Consider the following 18222-nt stretch of genomic DNA (forward strand, 5'->3'; position numbering starts at 1 on the left):
CTTGCCCTGTAAGAATCGATACAGTGGCCGCTTCGGAAGGCACAGCAAGATAAGTCATGTGGATGTGATTCTCTGGTAATATATTCTAGTTATTCATGAAGCTTAAACCAAGTTCACAATGTATCTTTACAGATAGTCCCTATGTGTATAAACCTACATACACACAGGATTGTTATAACATGGAGCCCATACCTATACCTTTCTGTAATAAAACTTTAAAGTATTAGCTAGTTAATTTTAGTAGATTGATTTCATTCCACGCCACTGCTCTCATGATTGATTGTTATTTGTGAAGTATTCATAATATTACTATATTTATGTTAACAATTTAAATAAACCACTTATAAACTTGGCACCAGAGCTGTAATTGTAAACCAGTCCATCAGGAGAAGCTATCTAGAGTGCACACGATATCTAATCATCTTGTTCTTTATAGACACCTTTCAAATTATTACAGCTACTGTGAGAGCAAGGGAATCTGGATCATCTTCAGCATTCGATAGTTAATAGATTTTATATTGCTGTGATAGGGTTTCTAATGAATGTGTTTCATTTCTCAATTACAGAATACCGATTTTGACATATACATTTTGTTTGCTAACCCATCCTCAGTTGTAGTCAATACCTGGGCTATGATCACAATTCTATTTATTTACAAAACATTAACTGTTGAAATTCCAACTTACCATAATATTTCAAAACTGGAAAGAGGAAGGCATTGAGAGCTTAAAGCTAACTTTAAATTTTTGAAATACTTAAAGATGAACACGTTGGTCTCAGCAGACAACTACAGTGCTCAATTCATCTTTTGGGAAAATAAATGTATATTGTTTGAATGGTTTCTTTACACCATATAAACTTTAGTATAAAATATGCATATGACTAATTGTTTAATGAGGTATACTTTGTAATGTACGACTTGATCTGTTTTTCTGTTGCTAATAGTAGATGAATTTAAAAAAAAAACATTTAGCTCATGGATCTGAGTCAATAGCAAAGGCCACATCTGATGATAACCTTTATGCTGGCAAGGTCCCAAAGCAGCATAGAGCATCGCATGGAAAGATGCAGCGATGGGCCACTGTCTTAGTTAGGGTTGTTATTACTGTGATGAAACACCATGACCAAAAACTGTTTATGGGGGGGAGACGTCTTTGGCTTACATATCCCAAGTCCCAATCCACTGAAGGAAGCCAGGGCAGAACTGAAACCTGGTAAGAACCTAGAGGCAAGAGCTGATGCAGAAGCCACAAAGGAGTGCTGCCTGCTGACTTATGCCTCATGGCTTGCTCAGCCTGCTTTCTTATAGAACCCAGAAGCACTAGCCCAGGATGGTACTACCCACATGAGGTGAGCTTTTCCCGATCAGTCAGTAATTAAGAAAATGTTCGAGAGGCCTGCCTACAGACCCATCTTATGAAAACACTTTCTCAGTTGAGGTCTCCTCCTCTCAGATGATTCTAGCTTATGTTGACATAAAACGAGCTAGCACAGCTCCCAAACTCGTTTATTCAGAGAATCTCCTGTTCAGGGTAACTCTTAATTCATTAATCCATTGACTTGATTCATTAATCCGTAGATTAACCCATTCATGAGGGCAGAGTGTGTGCTACTTTCTGCCTAAGTTCCCATCTAGTCCTGCTTCTTAATTTCTTAATGGGAATTAGATTTCACCAGGATTTGGAGAGGGGACAGTCCTTATACAAATCATAGCAGTACAGGCTTTTAGCATTACGGTTTGCTCCAGGAAATGCCCATAAAGAAAGTAGAGACTATTACTACCAAATACTTAATAGAAAGGAACTGTGATGCCGATTTGAGATGTCTAATTTCAGAGACTGAATTGAACTCCCATGACTTTCTTCATTCTACTACACTGAACAGTTGCCTATTTAAGCTTTTTTGTGTATAAGAGTATTTCTTCTGTCCCATACACCATGCCTGAGCCTAGTCTCACCACCTCTTCCTGCACTATAGCAAACCTCTAGGCTTCCACCAGAACTTATCCTACCTGAATCCAACCATAGGTCCCTCTGCACCCCCTCCATCACCCTACTTGTAATCCAGACTCTTCACATTCCCTCCAGATCTAGCCTGATGAATTACTCCTACCACACAACACTCATTTTTCTGCAACTTGTCAGTTCTATCCCATATCCCAGAGCCAGTGCTCTAGCCTACTCTCTGACCTCTAGGCTTCTGCCAGGACCAGCCCTATCTGCATCCACTCCCAGGTCCTGCCTTGGCTGCCTTTGTCTAGGATGCCTTTACAACCCCATTAGGTGCCCAGACAAGCACATGCTCCTTCAGAATCTAGCATGGTGAGTGAGTACCCCTGAGCACCTCCTATACTCTTTTTCTACAACCTACCAGATTTAGTCTAGGACCCACAGCCAGCACACCAGCCTAGTCTGGCCTTGCCTGCTTTCTCTGCATATGATCTCAAAACCTGAGCCAGGAACCTTCCTATATAACCCCCAACCACAAAACCTTCCCATATTATATCCAGCTTTTATACTAAGACCTATCTACCCATATACTCCCAACTCGGAACAGGAAGCACATCCTGCATACCAGCCTCGTGCCCTCTTCCCACCTGACTTCATTCCTTCCAAGCCATTTCCAACCTCTAGATATAAACTGGTTTCACGAGATCCTTTCTCCTCATACCTGCTTTATTTACAACAAACTCAAAACCAACAAAGAAGTCCCCATAGCCAAATCTCATTGAAATAATACCCACAATATGAAAGATCAAGCCAGCATCTTCTCTCCCAAACCTACCAGTTCTGTAGATGTGTTTGCCAAGTGAATTGTCTAGTAAATCCAAGACACAGGATTTTAAAGAGCAAACTTCATAAACTTCACCAAAGAATTCAGGAAGTTAAAAACAAACAAAGAAACAGCTCATTTAACTCAAAGAGGAAGAGCTAAAGGAGAATAAATATTTGAGTGGTGCCCAAGAAAACACACACATAAGGCTCAGGGAAATGACAAAGATAATTCAAGACTTGAGAGTAGATGCAATTAGGAGGTAGAAACATTGAAGAGGACTCAGGTTGCAATAAAAAATAGAATGGAAAAACCTAGTAGCTCAACTAGAAAACTCCAAAGACAGTTTTACAAATAGAATGAGTTAAGCAGAAGACAGAATATCATGTTTCAAAATAAAATATAGAATCTAGACCAAACAAGCAAGGAACACATAAAATTAACACACACACACACACACACACACACACACACACACACACACAAGGAGTTGTGGGGGAGGGGGACCTCTAGATTACAGGCATAGATGAGGAAGAAGAATCTCAAATCAATGGCTTAACATAGACTAGATCTTCAAAAAGATCATAGAAGAAAACTTTCTTAAACTAGGGGGAAATATCCCCATATATTTACAAGAAGCACAAAGAACACCAAAAAAGAACAGGCGAAACATCAGAAGAGCCATCAGGACACAGGAACCTAGGAGCAACCTGAGACAGGATCCTTCGAGTTTCTGTCTGTGCCCTGAAGCTGACCCTGTGCCACAGCTATCTATACCCAAATTCCTTCCAGAGAGAACTGGTCTCCCAGGAATACTGACACACAGGCTTATAGGAGGGACAAGCCACAGTCAGCGACAGCAAGACCAGCTAACACCAGAGATAACCAGATGGCGAGAGACAAGGGCAAGAACATAAGCAACAGAAACCAAGGCTACTTGCCATTATCAGAACCCAGTACTCCCACCACAGTGAGCCCTGAATACTACCAACACACTGGAAAAGCAAGATTCTGATTTAAAATCACATCTCATGATGATGATAGAAGACTTTAAGAAGGTTATAAGTAACTCCCTTAAAGAAATACAGGAGAACACAGGTAAACAGGTAGAAGCCCTTAAAGAGGAAACACAAAAATCCCTTAAAGAATCACAGGAAAACACAACCAAACAGGTGAAGGGATTGAACAAAACTGTTCAGGATCTAAACATGGAAATAGAAACAATAAAGAACTCACAAAGGGAGACAACCCTGGAGTTAGAAAACCTAGGAAAGAGATCAGGAGTTATAGATGCAAGCATAACCAACAGAATAAAAGAGATAGAAGAGAGAATCTCAGGTGCAGAAGATACCATAGAAAACATTATCATAATAGTCAAAAGAAAATACAAAATGCAAAAAGCTCTGAACCCAAAATATCCAGGAAATCCAGGACACAATGAGAAGCCCAAACCTAAGGATAATAGGTATAGATGAGAAGGAAGATTTCCAACTTAAAGGGCCAGTAAATATCTTCAACAAAAATATAGAAGAAAACTTCCCCAACCTAAAGAAAGAGATGCCCATAAACATACAAGAAGCCTACAGAACTCCAAATAGATTGGACTAGAAAAGAAATTCCTCTGACACATAATAATCAAGACACCAAATGCACAAAACAAAACAAAAAAAATAATATCAAAAGCAGTAGAAACAGTCAACATATAAAGGCAGAGCTATCAGAATTACACTGGACTTCTCATCAGAAACTCTGAAAGCTAGAAGATCCTGGGCATATGTCATTCAGACCCTAAGAGAACAGGTATGCCAGCCCAGGCTACTATACCCAGCAAAACTCTCAATTACCATAGATGGAGAAGCCAAGATATTCCATGACAAAAACAAATTTACACACTATCTTTTGACAAATCCAGCCCTACAAAGGACAGTAGATGGAAAACTCCAACACAAGGAGGGAAACTACACCTTAGAAAAAGCAAGAAAGTAATCTTTCAACAAACCCAAAAGAAGATAGCCACACAAACATAATTCCACCTCTGACAACAAAAATAACAGGAAGCAACAATCACTAGTCCTTAATATCTCTTAACATCAATGAACTCAATTCCCCAATAAAAAGACATAAACTAACAGATTGGATATGTAAACAGGACCCAGCATTTTGCTGCATACAGGAAACGCATCTCAGTGACAAAGACAGACGCTACCTAAGAGTAAAGGTCTGGAAAACAATTTTCCAAGCAAATGGTCCCAAAAAACAAGTTGGAGTAGACACTCTAATATGGAATAAAAATGGTCTTTCAACCAAATGTTATCAAATAGGATAAGGAGGGACACTTCATACTCATCAAAGGAAAAGTCTACCAAGATGAACTCTCAATTCTGAACATCTCTGCTCCAAATGCAAGGGCACCCACATTGATAAAAAAAACTTTACTAAAGCTCAAAGTTCCCACACATATGTAATAATGTATATATGTAATAATGGGAGACTTCAACACCCCACTGTCATCAATGGACAGATCATGGAAACAGATACTAAACAGAGACACAGCGAAACTAACAGAAGTTAATGAACCAAATGGATTTAACAGATATCTATAGAACATTTCATCCTAAAACAAAATAACATACCTTCATCTCAGTACCTCTTGGTACCTTCTCCAAAATTGACCATATAAATCGGTCACAAAACAGGCCTCAACAAATAAAAAAAGTTAGGAAGTGGAAGAGAATAATTTCTGAGTATCTATTTGCCAAGCTGGGTGTTTTATGTACAGTCTCATTTAAAGCTAACACCATGATAGGAGCAATGAAAATATATCTCTCTGAGCTTTAATAAATGAATGCTATAATTTCTTTTGTTATTAAGAACACTGGGTGTTTTAAACAGCACTTTTGCCAAAGAAGCACATGGTAAGGGCAGTGAACAAGCTGACATAAGGTGTTTAGTTAGCATCGTACTCTTTAGTGTAAATTTGGGAGTAGTTCAGAAGTCATTCACACTTTCTGTGCTCTGAAGACCAGAAGGAACCCCATTAATGATCTCAGTGTGGCTGCGTTTGAGATTCTGAATAGACTTTGAAATTATCACAGATGGAATGCATGATAAACAGAGGAACATTCAAAACTGAGTGCACAACAACCATATTATTTTCTATAAAGACACCGAGGGGTAAACAGTGTAATATGTAGAGAAAAAGGAAGAAGTTGACCAAGTGACATAAATTTTCATTTGGATAGTCAAGACTAATGAATAATGCACTGTGTGTTTAAAAATAGCTAAAACAGATTTTAAATATTGTCACTACTTTGTTGTTTCTAAGTCTTATTAAAGATTCTTACTAAAATGTTAAATATTTGAAATAACAGAGATGGTATTTAGTCTGGCTTGATCTTTCTGCAGCATACATGTGCATATGGTCTCTCCATATACTATTATTTATCAATAGAAACGATAATACCCGCCCCCAAAAAAAAGAAAGAAAGAAAGGAAGGAAGAAAACCAGGAAGTTAATGTCAAAGATGTTCTTGGGATTATATTTTCATTTACTAGGTATCCACTCATGTGAGCAAAATTGGTATGCACTAAATAGCCAAAAATGATATTAACAAGAGATAAAATATCAAAATGTTGATTATATGCTAACAATTTAAGCAATGGTGAAACAAACAAAATGTTATCATAAAGCTACAGTTCTATGTAATAGTCAAAAAAAGAGAAAGAAGTAAAAAGAAAATTCTGCAACTAAGTGAAAATGAAAATGCAGTCCAACAAAACCTTTGGGACCCACTGAAAGCTGTAGGGGAAATTCATAGCTCCACATGCCTACACTGAAAATCAGAACAAGCATAACTAAATGTTGTAATGATGTAAGTGAAAAGGTTGGAAAAACAAGAAAGAAACCAATCCAAACCCTGTTGATGGGAGGTGGGGGGAAGAGAGAGAGAGAGAGAGAGAGAGAGAGAGAGAGAGAGAGAGAGAGAGAGAGAGAGAAGAAGAAGAAGAAGAAGAAGAAGAAGAAGAGGAAGAGGAAGAGGAAGAGGAAGAGGAAGAGGAAGAGGAAGAGGAAGAGGAAGAGGAAGAGGAAAGAAAGAGACATTAAATCCCTAAAATACAGAGTAGAAATCAAAATAGAAACAAAGAATCAACAAATTGCAGAGTTGATTCTTTTATAAGATAACCAAGATAGACAGACCTTAAAGAGAGGATCCAAGTTAATAGAGTCGGAAATTAACAAGGAAACATTACAACAGACACCAATGAAACCCAGAATATTATAAGGAAATATTTTAAAAACCTGTACTCCTGTAATCTAGAAAAACCTATGAATTTCTAGAGTCGGCCAAACCACTAAAATTAAACCAATAAGAAGTCAGCAACTAAACAGGTAATAGCATATGAGGAGATTGAATTAATAAGGCAAAGCTTTTCAGCTTTAAAAAGAAAAGTTTATGGCCAGATGGATTCACAGAAGAATTATACCAGACATTCAAAGTTTATAGGCAGCCTTAAACTATTCAAAAAAAAAAAAAAAAAGAAAAAAGAAAGAAAGAAAAAACAGAAGAATGAAAGAAAAGGAAAGAAAAGAAAGAAGGAAGAAAGAAAGAAGGGAAGAAAAAAGGAAAGAAAGAGAAGAAACACTCCAAACTTCTACAAAGCCAGTATCACACGAATATACAAACCAGGTAAAAATACAACAACAAAAACAAATTAGAGCCTGGCGGTGGTGGCGCACACCTTTAATCCCAGCACTCAGGAGGCAGAGACAAAGCAGATTTCTGAGTTTGAGGCCAGCCTGGTCTACAAAGTGAGTTCCAGGACAGCCAGGACTATATAGAGAAACCCTGTCTCGAAAAAAAAAATTTAGAAAGAAAAATTTAAAAGAAAAAGCAAGCTACAACAGGCCAATAGTATCCCTGGTGAATATAGACTCAAAAATACTCAATAAAATACTTGCAAATAGAATACATTGAGAGTAAGCAACAACTCTCTAATTAGACAAAGGTGAAATCATGCCTTGTACTAAAACCCTAGCTAACCACTCAGTGCTAGTGAAGTCATGGTTATTGGGAAAGAATCTACATCCACTAATTGCTACACCAGCATATTCCCTAATAGCAGCCTAAATGTCTTCCTACCCACAGGTAGCTGTAGTCTTCATTCCTCAGCAAGAAAACTTGTCTTTGTATCAGTCAAGAATACAGCAACATATTGTTGTGGAGCCCAGGCTCAGTGGATGCATCTACAAAACACTGACTCAGCCAAGGCTCAGAGAACGTGGAAGAAGCTGGGGAGGAAAGGTTGTAAGAGCCAGGAGATCAGGGAGTTTGCTGTGAGATTATCTCCTACAAGTGTCAGAGGTTCTACTCATGAAGTCCCAGCAACATGACTGCCTAACAGGAGCTGAACGATGATGACTCCAACGAAATACAAGCTGGATGGGTAAACCCCATAAGACCTCAACTCTACACAAAGAGCTATAGTAACTGAGGTAATGCTGGGAGTGGGAGAGGTGGTCTTCCCTAGGGAAGAACACACTAACTGGGTGTCCAGTGCCAAACAGTCATCCCTGAGAATATACATGCCCATATATTATATGGACTGAACAGGTTATATTTAGGAATATACATGCATAAACATATATATATGCATGCAATAATAATTAATGAATTTGAAGGTGAGAAGGGATGGGGTATGTGGGAGAATTTGTAGGGAGGAAAGGGAAGGGAGAAATTAACTAAATTGTAATGTAAAAAATTAGAAAAATAAACAAAAAATTTAAAAGGTCACAGAGGAAGACACTGTTTGCAAGGAATCAGGCATTTGCGTGACACTGAATTTACCTGTGGCTAGGTCTTGGACTTCTGTTGTTCGGAATATTTGTTTTAAAAAGTGGCATTTTGCTAGTATAGGCACAAATATGTTAAGACCCTAGACAGGACTGACTCAGGAAAAAGGGTAGGTGGTTAGGCTCTGCTACCCTCTTGTGTGCCCAACCCACAGGTCACAGGACACAGGTCATGTGTGCTACAACTGTAACCGAACATAAAATCGTAAAGTAATTTAACCCAATGTGACTTTCTGGGGCAGTTCCTTAGTGCCAGGTTCTCGGGCTTAAATGACAATGTCTGCCACAGGACCCTGGTAGACTAAATAACTAGAAAAGAACAAGAAGAGAAAGAAACGACACCATGGGATGACAAAGTGATAAAGTCTGGACATACTCCCAGTGACAAGATTACCCTAAGGAGACTCCATTTCGTGACTTCCATCTTTGAGCAGTAAAGGAAGAGAGAAAAACCTCTGCTATGTGGGCAAACAGTGACTTATTTGTTTTAATGTTCCTAGTTTATGCTATATCCACTAACATTGTGTTTCTTTTCTAAGTGTATTTTAGAAAACAGATTATCTTTGGAATACTTTTTTTCATTGTGATTGGGCCACAAGCATGATAGGGCACACACACTTTTTCGTGTGTGCGCCCTTGTCTTCGCTTCCTTGTCCTCAGAAAACAGGACTTATGTGGCAGGAATGTATTGCATATTCTCAGCATCAGTACTATTGCTTTTGGAGACTGTACAACATGTGCTGATCTTGAAACAGATTGAAACAAGATGTAAAGGATCCAAAGAAATGTTAGCAGATTTCTTTGAAGGATAAGATAAAGGTGAAAATCCCTTTTAGTGTGTTTTCTATGTATTCACATTCCCACACCATACTTCTCTTTCCTACGATGACAATCACTGGTCAAAGCTTAGGATACCGTATAATTCTTCTTAAGCTACAGTCATATGATGCTTAAGAGCAGGGATTATGCTACAAGACATGTCCTTACACAAACCTAGATGATATAGTCAGTCCATGAGAACATTGCTCACAAGATGACTTAGAGCAGAGGTTCTCAACCTGTGAATCGTGACCCCTTTGGCAGATACCTAGCCCAAACATATTTACATTGTGATTCATAACAATAGCAAAATTACATTTATGAAGTAGCAACTGAAATAATTTTATGGGGGGTGGGAGGGTCACCACACCAAGAGGAACAGTATTAAATGGGTACAGCATTAAGAAGCTTGAGAGCCACTGACTTAGAAACATATTTGCTACTAAGTTTGAGGATCTGAGTTCGATTCCTAGAACCCACAAGATGGGAAGAGAAACCAGCTCCCACAGATTGACCTCTGACTCCCACATGTGTGCTGTGGCATGCCCAACATATCCCCCAAACAAATAAACAGATGAAAAAGAAGTGTTAGAGCCATGGGACCACAGAGCTCCCCTCACACTCACTGCTCCCTCACACTCACTGCTCCGCGTCTAGATGCCCAGTGACAAGTGAGGAGGACGTTAGATTTCCTGGTTGGATTCCCGTGTTTCTAATGCACTTCTCTACGCTTTTCATTTTTCAGATTTCACTTGAAATTCTTAAAAGCAAAGCTGAGCCCTGGCTTATGACTATTCACTTAATTTTCACAATATTTGGCCAGTTGTACCTTTTAGCTCTAAGATGTCTATATAATCTTGCTGTTGGTAGATTCTAATTCCCTGGTGAAATATTTTCCATCTCTTCATCTATTTACCCACACTATCCTACATTTAAAAATACAGTAGTCACAATTGTTTGGATTCTTGCTTCTTTGTACCAATATCTGCAACATCTGGGGATCATTTGTATTTTTAAAAATTTCTTATGATTTTTTTGACTAGATTATTTTTGTCACTCAGCATGCCCAGTAATTGTTAGTTGGTGCTGGAAATCATTTTTTAAAAACTATATCTGTCCCAGATAGCATTATATTCCTCCAGGAGACATAGGTAGGTGTGTGCTCTACACAGAGGTAAAGACAAGAGAGATCTATGTGGGAACTGTGGTGGAACACACACAAATACATAAAATACAAGTACATTTTAAAAGAAATGATTAGGGCTGATGAGATGGCTCAGTGGGTAAGAGCACCCAACTGTTCTTCCGAAGGTCAGGAGTTCAAATCCCAGCAACCACATGGTGGCTCACAACCATCCATAACAAGATCTGACTCCCTCTTCTGGAGTGTCTGAGGGCAGCTACAGTGTACTTACATATAATAAATAAATCTTAAAAAAAAAAAAAAGAAATGATTAGAAGTTATCTGGCTACCAAATCTTCCTCGTTTATTTTATTTTATTTTATTTTATTTTATTTGTTCTTACTCTTGCTACCTCAAAAGGAGCCCATGATTCCTTACACTCAGTCCCTGGTAGTCAGTGCAGGAATCCCAGGGCTGGCCCAGTGGGAGGGGCTCCTCCACGCTGTGCTGACAAGAGCTTTATTAGCAGCCTTACTGGTTGGCTTTAGAGTAGCTCCTCCCAGCAGGAGAACCCCAGCAAGAGCTGGGGTGTCTACTCAGAAGGAGAAACAGAGTGGAGCCTTCTCCCAGAGAAGAGCCTTTCACCACCAGTGTGGTGGAGCATCTCTGGCTCAGAGGGTTTCAAAACGCAGCGACAGTTGGAGATCTTGTATGACTGCACAAATATATTAACTGCAACTAGCAGGTGTTGAGCATACTTTCAAGATGCTCATACTTACAAAGCATGCGGATTCTGTGCCTGACTCTGTGCACACGGACTTCATTTATGACAGTTTTAGACCATTTTAAATTTAGCATTGATGTTTAAAACCATCAGGCATCAGTTGGGCATGAGAAGCCTTCTCTGGCGTTTTCTGGACACAGACCTTCCTCCAGGAGCCTGGGACTTTCCCCCAGTCCTCCGTGTGCACAACTGCTTCTAACTGCAGTAAGTTCTTTTATGTTCCACCCTGCTTCTTTTGAGCACCTTCCACAGTGAGGCGCGTCCCTCCTAAGGCTGAATCTCCTCCTTCAGGTGGGCCTGTGGATGGCCATTAAACAATATCTGATAACTGGCATTTCCGCTTTGCTCCATGCTCCGATAAACACAGCACAGATAAATTGTATTCAGAGACGCACCCCAATGTGGTTGCTATGTTAGCTATTTCTGGGCGTTCCTTTTCTACTTCAGTGTCACGACTATCACGACTACGTCCGTTATGCATCCTCACGCACACAGCGGCAATCAGAAAAACATAAATGACAAGACACGAAGGGAACTGAGGAAGACACAGTAGTGGGCTGGGGTGATTGGATTGCAAAGGGTTTTGTTTTTCCTTCTTCCAAGAGTTTTAATGACAAAAACATTGAAATGATACCGTTCTAAAAATTCAGAGATGTAGTTAAATGGCACATTGAGACAGGCTATCTTTTTGTTAGAATATGAGTCTGACTTTAAGTGGTTTTGTATCATATGTGTTTCCTTTGTTTTAAAGACTTCTTGGTAGTTGGGATAACAAATAAATGATGTCATTGATGAAAGGTCCTGGGATCAAGCCACAGCACTGAAAGAAAAAAAAATACAAGGATAGATACGTGGTTTTCAAAATAACTTTCAGAGAGCAAGGGAATTGTTCAACCTGCAGATGTTCTTAAACACATGAAGATAATCTTAACATGTGCATTTAAAAGATATTTTCCCAAAACGTATCATTCGAAATGTGATTCGATTCTGGATTGCAGAATCTGATTCTAAAGGTTGACAGGGATGTATTTCTAGGGCATTAGTGAATGGAAAGAAAATGGTATCTAGAAAAGTCACCATCTAATTACTTTATGTTATTTGTTTCCTATCTTTAGTTTCAAATCCTGTGAAAAACGATCAGCACTTACTTCCCTTGGCTATAGTACCAACTGGGACCCCCACAGCCATGCCTGGACTGCTCTTCTATCTAACGTGGGAGCCGACTTTCTAACAGCTGGAAGAAAAAGCTGCAAAAGAGAGAGATAGGCAAGGCCCCAAGAAACAACACATGGAAGGCCTTGTCAATCAAACTTGTAGAGGGTTTTTCACAGGCCCCTCTGAATGTCTCCAATTAGGCTGGAGGAAGAGGAAACTGATCAGTTGCTTCTCCGTAAGCCTCTTATGTGGGTTCCATTTGATTGGAAAGCATTGCTTTCCATTTGGCATTAGCATTTGAAAATGCATTTAATGCAAATCTCGGCTTTGCTCCTGCAACCTTCCCCACACTGGGCTGGCCCCTATCTGGATTCATACTAGCATATGCATACCACATTTCGAAAGCTGTGTTCTATTTTTCAACCCCATCATGCACTTCAGTAAAGCTAGACATAAATTTACATAAATCCCTGGGATTTTTTTTTTTTTTTGCTATCTATTTCTTTTACATACTGGGGTTAATCATCTAATGTTTCCTAAATGTTTATGCATTTTTAGATCTATGAAACAAAAGATATATAGTTGTTGGTTTTATTTTTAAAAATTTATGGATGTATAGGATATGTTACATAAAGGCATTTTCTTTTGATGATGCCATATGCTTTGGCCATGGCCATGCCCTGAGACCGTCCCCTTGTCCACTTTCCTGACCCCTACTAATCTGTTTCCTTCTCCCAGGCTTATTTCTGTCTTCGTGTTTTATGCATATATATCTGTCTGTATAGATGGAAATCATTTTATGATTTTATACACCTGTATAAAATCTAGACTTGAAGAATGAGAGAAAGCATGAACCTGGGTAATTTTCCATAGTGTGATGATCTCCAGCTATATCCATTTTCCAGTAATTGATATAATTTCATTGTTCCTCTCTCTCTCTCTCTCTCTCTCTCTCTCTCTCTGTGTGTGTGTGTGTGTGTGTGTGTGTGCATGTGTGTATGTGTGTGTGTGTGTGTGTGTGTGTGTGTGTGTGTATGTATGTATGTATGTATGTATGTATGTGTGTGTGAGTATGTCTATGTATTGCTTCCCTTATCCATGTCTTTGCCGACTGACAGGTTAGCCAATTATATAATTTGTCTATTGTGAGTAAACATGGATATGCAGCTAGCTCTGCAGTGTGATATGCAGCTAGCTCTGCAGTGTGATATGCAGCTAGCTCTGCAGTGTGATATGCAGCTAGCTCTGCAGTGTGATATGCAGCTAGCTCTGCAGTGTGATATGCAGCTAGCTCTGCAGTGTGACGGCTTGGAGTCTTTCTGGTGCGTGCCTCTGAGTGGTATAGCTGGGTTACATGATAGTTCTTGTTTTAGGTTTTGAGGGATCTCCATACTAACTAGCATAGTGGTTGAACTACGTTGCCATCCTGTTGGGAGTGTATAAGGCTCCTCCCCTTACTCGTTCTCACCAGAGTTACTTGTGCTGCTTAATGATACCAATCCTTTCTGGAACGGTATGGAATTTCAATGTAGTTTAAATTAGCATTTCTCTGATGGCTAAGAATAGTGAACATTTTTTTGTATGCTTAATGGCAATGTACACTTTATCTTTTAAGAATTTTCTATTTTATTAGCTCATTCTATTTGTTTGTTTATCTCTTATTACATCCTGAGAGAAGTTCTTCCTCCCTCCCCTCTTGCAGTCTCTCCTTTCCCCCTCTCCTTTCCTCCAGATATCTCCTCCACCCTTGCCTCTCCTCAGAAAAGAGCAGGCCTCCTAGGGACATCAACCAAACACAACATAACAAACAACAATAAGACCAAGCACATTCCATCATATCAAGGCTGAGCAAGGCAACCCAGCAGGGAGAACAGATGCCACAGGCACTCAAAACAAGTCAGTGAAAGCCCCAGCTCCCACTCTACAGATTTCCACAAGAACACCAAGTAGCTATTCAGACATAACACATATGTAGAGGACCTAGGTCAGACCTCTTCAAGTTCCCTGAGTCCTGGTCAGTTGATTCTGTGGACTATGTTCTCATGGTGTGTCTATTTATTTTTATCTTTTTTAAAAAAAGGGTATATTTTTATTTTATGTTCATGGATGTACTACTTGCATATCTTGTGCCTGTGGAGGCCACAAATGGGCATGATATCCCTTGGAACAGGAGTTATGGATGAATGTGATTCACTATGTAGATGCTGAGAAGTAACCCTAAGCTCTCTGAAAGAGCAGTCAGTGCTCCTAACTGCTAAGTCATCTCTCCTTATTAGACCATTTTTTGATTGTAAGCCTAGCCTTTAATGGCTGAGACATCTCTCCAGCCCATATTAGCCCATTTTTTGACTGGCTTCTGCTTTTTTTTTTTTTTCTTTTTCTTTTTCTGTTCTTGGTATTTAGTTTTTTGAATTCTTTATATATTCTAGCTAGTAACCTTCTGTTGTGTGTAAGCTAGCTAAGACTTTCTATCACTCCGTAGGATGTCTTTTCACTCACCTGTGGTTTCCTTTGCTGTGTGGAAGCTTTGAATTTCCACCTATCCTGTTTGCTACTTCTAGGCTTTATTCCCAGAGTTATTGGAATCCAATTCAGAAAGTCCTTGCTTATGCTCATACCTTGGAGAATTTCTATTTCATTTTTCTAACATGGATTCATACATTGGGGTCTTTCTTTATCAACTTTGAATTGATTTTTGCCCAAGCAACATGGTTGTATGAAAAAAATAGGTTATGCTCTGTTTTTCTTCAAGGGCCTATCCAGCTTTTGCAGCACTTCATACTGATGAGGCTGTTTTTTTCTCAAGGATATTTTTGGCTTCTTTGCCAAAAATTAGGTGGCTGTGGCCATGTAGATGTTTGTCTTCTCTTCTTTTGGTCTACTTGGCTGTTTCATTATAGAGCCATGTTGGGTTTTGTTACTACTGTATGTTGATAATTCCACTATCATTCTTTCGCTTTGGGATTGCTCTGGCTATTCAAAGTCCTTTCTGCTTCCATATGAATTTTAGAAACTAGTTTTTCCTCTATTTTTTTTTCTGAAGAATATTACTGGAACTTGGATGAGGATTGCCTTCAATTCGTAGGTCGCTTTTGATAATTTTCACATTATTAATTCTGCTGATCCATCAGCTTGAGCACTCCTTGTATTTTCTAGTGTCTTGTGCTTTCAGTATTCTAATATTCATTGTCAATAGCTTCCATTTCCCTGGTTAAGTTTATTTCTAGCATTTCCTGAAGCTATTGTAAGTAGGACTACTTTCCTGATTTCTTCTTCAGTATTTTTTAAAATTGGTATCAAAAAGTCCATTAACTCAAAAATGACTAAAGAATTTGTTGGTAGCAGCATTTTTCTGGAATAACGAGGAAAGTTAACTTGTGGCATTGTTCAGTGTGATCTTTTAAAAGATTCTAAGTATGAATTGTCTCAATATCTACTTTATACAGCGATCGGTATAGATGCCAAAATTCATACAGTCAGAGAGACAAAGCGATATTTGGATACTTGGATAGATATGAGCCAAAGAACCTCTGTGCCTAATAGTTGAGCAAGGGGCAGAAAGCTTAGCACTCAGAAGTACAAAGCTATAGGGACCTTGAGGACTCAGTGTAAGCAGGCACATCATGCAAAAGCTAGCGCCTGAGAGAGCATCCCAGAGCATGAAATACAGTATCTAGATGCACAGTCCTAAGGATTTCGACAGTCTCTCCACCACTGTACTTCTTAGGCTGGTGAAACATCTTACCTTTCCCCAGCAAGAACATGTACTTGTGCTATGCTCTATGCTAGAATGCTGCAGAAATGTCTTCCTCCCTAACTGGGAGCAGGTGCTCTACTCAGAAGTAACTCTTACCCTCTTACCTCTGCTTCTAGCTGCCAGGTCAATTACTAGAGTTAAATCTTTTTAAAAAATTAAATTAAATTCAAAACAAAAAACTGTCAGGGAACACTTCGGATCTAACTAGGATGAAAAAAAAAACACCCTATAACAAAGAATTACACAAATGTATTGGTCTATGCTTGGAATTTGAGTTTGACGGTACTCTATCAAGTTGTAGAGAGTATAAAACTGGCCATGCAGAAACTTGTTGGCTTCATAACACTTACTTGCTGTGGAACTGAACAAATGTGAAACTTGGGCAGCTCTTTGAAAGATAAGCAAAACCCAAAACATGCAGAGAGAAATGGAAATGTCTGTATTGGTCCACCCGATGTCTGGGGTGGAGAGGGGGTAGGAAAAGGAAGGAATCAAGAGGCTGAGAGAAGTTGGCATGCTGGACACAATAGATAAGACCAGAGCCATCTAGACATTGTGTCCCAGGATCACTACTGGCCACTTCAGGGACTCTACAAACCCTAGCATGCCCCTGGCATGAATCCCTAACCACACACAGTTCTCTGGCAAGTCACGAGCTATCACATAAAACTGCAGCATGGACCCCATTTCTGCCTTTTACCTTGATGGAATGTGGGTCCCATAAATATCATCTCAGTGTCTCCACTTCCAGTTGACTGGAGCCATTCTTCTGGACACTCTCTACTGGACACTCCCCTCCAATGGATTATAAAATACTTCATGACTAGATCCCTCCCCTTAGCCTCAAGAAATGTCATCACCATTCCATAGACCTACTCCTCAGACTTTGACAGAAAGTGCAATGTTGGGCTTTTTTTTTTTTCAGTGTTGGGTTTTGAGTTGCAGCACATGCTACATTAGTAAGATAACATCCTGAATTTGCAACGTCTGTGTTGCTTGTGTCATTATTTGGCCTTTCATTGACTATTATAACCCAACTTCAGAGTAAAAGATACAGAGGATATAGTCATCTCCTATAAGAATCTGCCCATTGACACATTTCATTACCAGAGAAGTAGGTTCCCTGTCAGAAATAGTGATGTGTGGCAGATACTCAGTGGTGTGTTCAGCACTAGCATTTGACATAGAATGTCTCTGAAGGCATGCATGTCTCATCAATACAATACCAAGCAAGGCATGTGTGGTCATCAGCAATACAGGGAGCTGGTTGAACCTCTGAGAGGTGGTGTGGGTAGGGAGAAGTAGGTCACTGAGGTCATGCTTCAAACAGGAGATACAGGAACCTGTTCTGCCCTCCCCTTCTCCACTCTGACAAAAATACGTTGGGTTTAGCGCTTCATGTAAATTTGTATAACAGTAACCTTGGGAATTAATTTCAGGTTGCCTAGATACCAAAACAGCAGGGACTGAGTGATCTGCCCTTCCATGAGAGCTTCCCTCATCTCAGTCCCAGGAGGGGCTGTAGCTTTCCAACAGACCCAGACATCTCCAGGTACTCGACAGCCGTCTTTCCCAAACAATGCCCCAAACATCTGCATCTAAAACCTGAATACCAGATGATACATTCTTGATGGTTTCCACTCATAAAATAAACCTCTTGCCCAGCCAGTAAGAACAGTTGTAATAAATGAAGACAGCTCTAAGGGGGAACATACGGCGGCTGTTTTGTCAGGGCTTGCTGCATAGCCAGGAAGTTGCTAACCACTAAGGGAAGATGCGGAGGCTGACAAGGGAAGCTGAAAATCTTGGCAGTGAGGAAAGAGAGAGCTTCGCGCATGCTGGAGGAGGGCTTTGGCATCACAAAGCTGAAGGCGAGCTAAGTGGAAGCTTTGTGCTTACTGTTGGAGAGTTGTCTTGCTCTGGTTGTCCTGAGTTAGAACCTGGGCAGATATGGAGAGGTG

General features: G+C 39.7%; 1 long non-coding RNA gene across 7 annotated transcripts in view; it reads left to right on the forward strand.

Annotated features, from left to right (window-relative positions):
• Nucleotides 1-18222, forward strand: part of 9630002D21Rik — a 140659-nt gene that overhangs the window by 97892 nt on the left and 24545 nt on the right. For 2 of the 7 annotated variants that reach the window (XR_872810.1, XR_872813.1), the window contains one exon: nt 12465-12739. The exons of the other annotated variants lie outside the window; for them this stretch is intronic. This is a non-coding gene — a long non-coding RNA (RIKEN cDNA 9630002D21 gene). The remainder of the gene's footprint in view (nt 1-12464; nt 12740-18222) is intronic. 7 annotated transcript variants of the gene reach the window in all.

This window comes from Mus musculus, chromosome 12 (genome assembly GCF_000001635.26).
Source record: "Mus musculus strain C57BL/6J chromosome 12, GRCm38.p6 C57BL/6J".
Classification (NCBI taxonomy): Eukaryota; Metazoa; Chordata; class Mammalia; order Rodentia; family Muridae; genus Mus; species Mus musculus.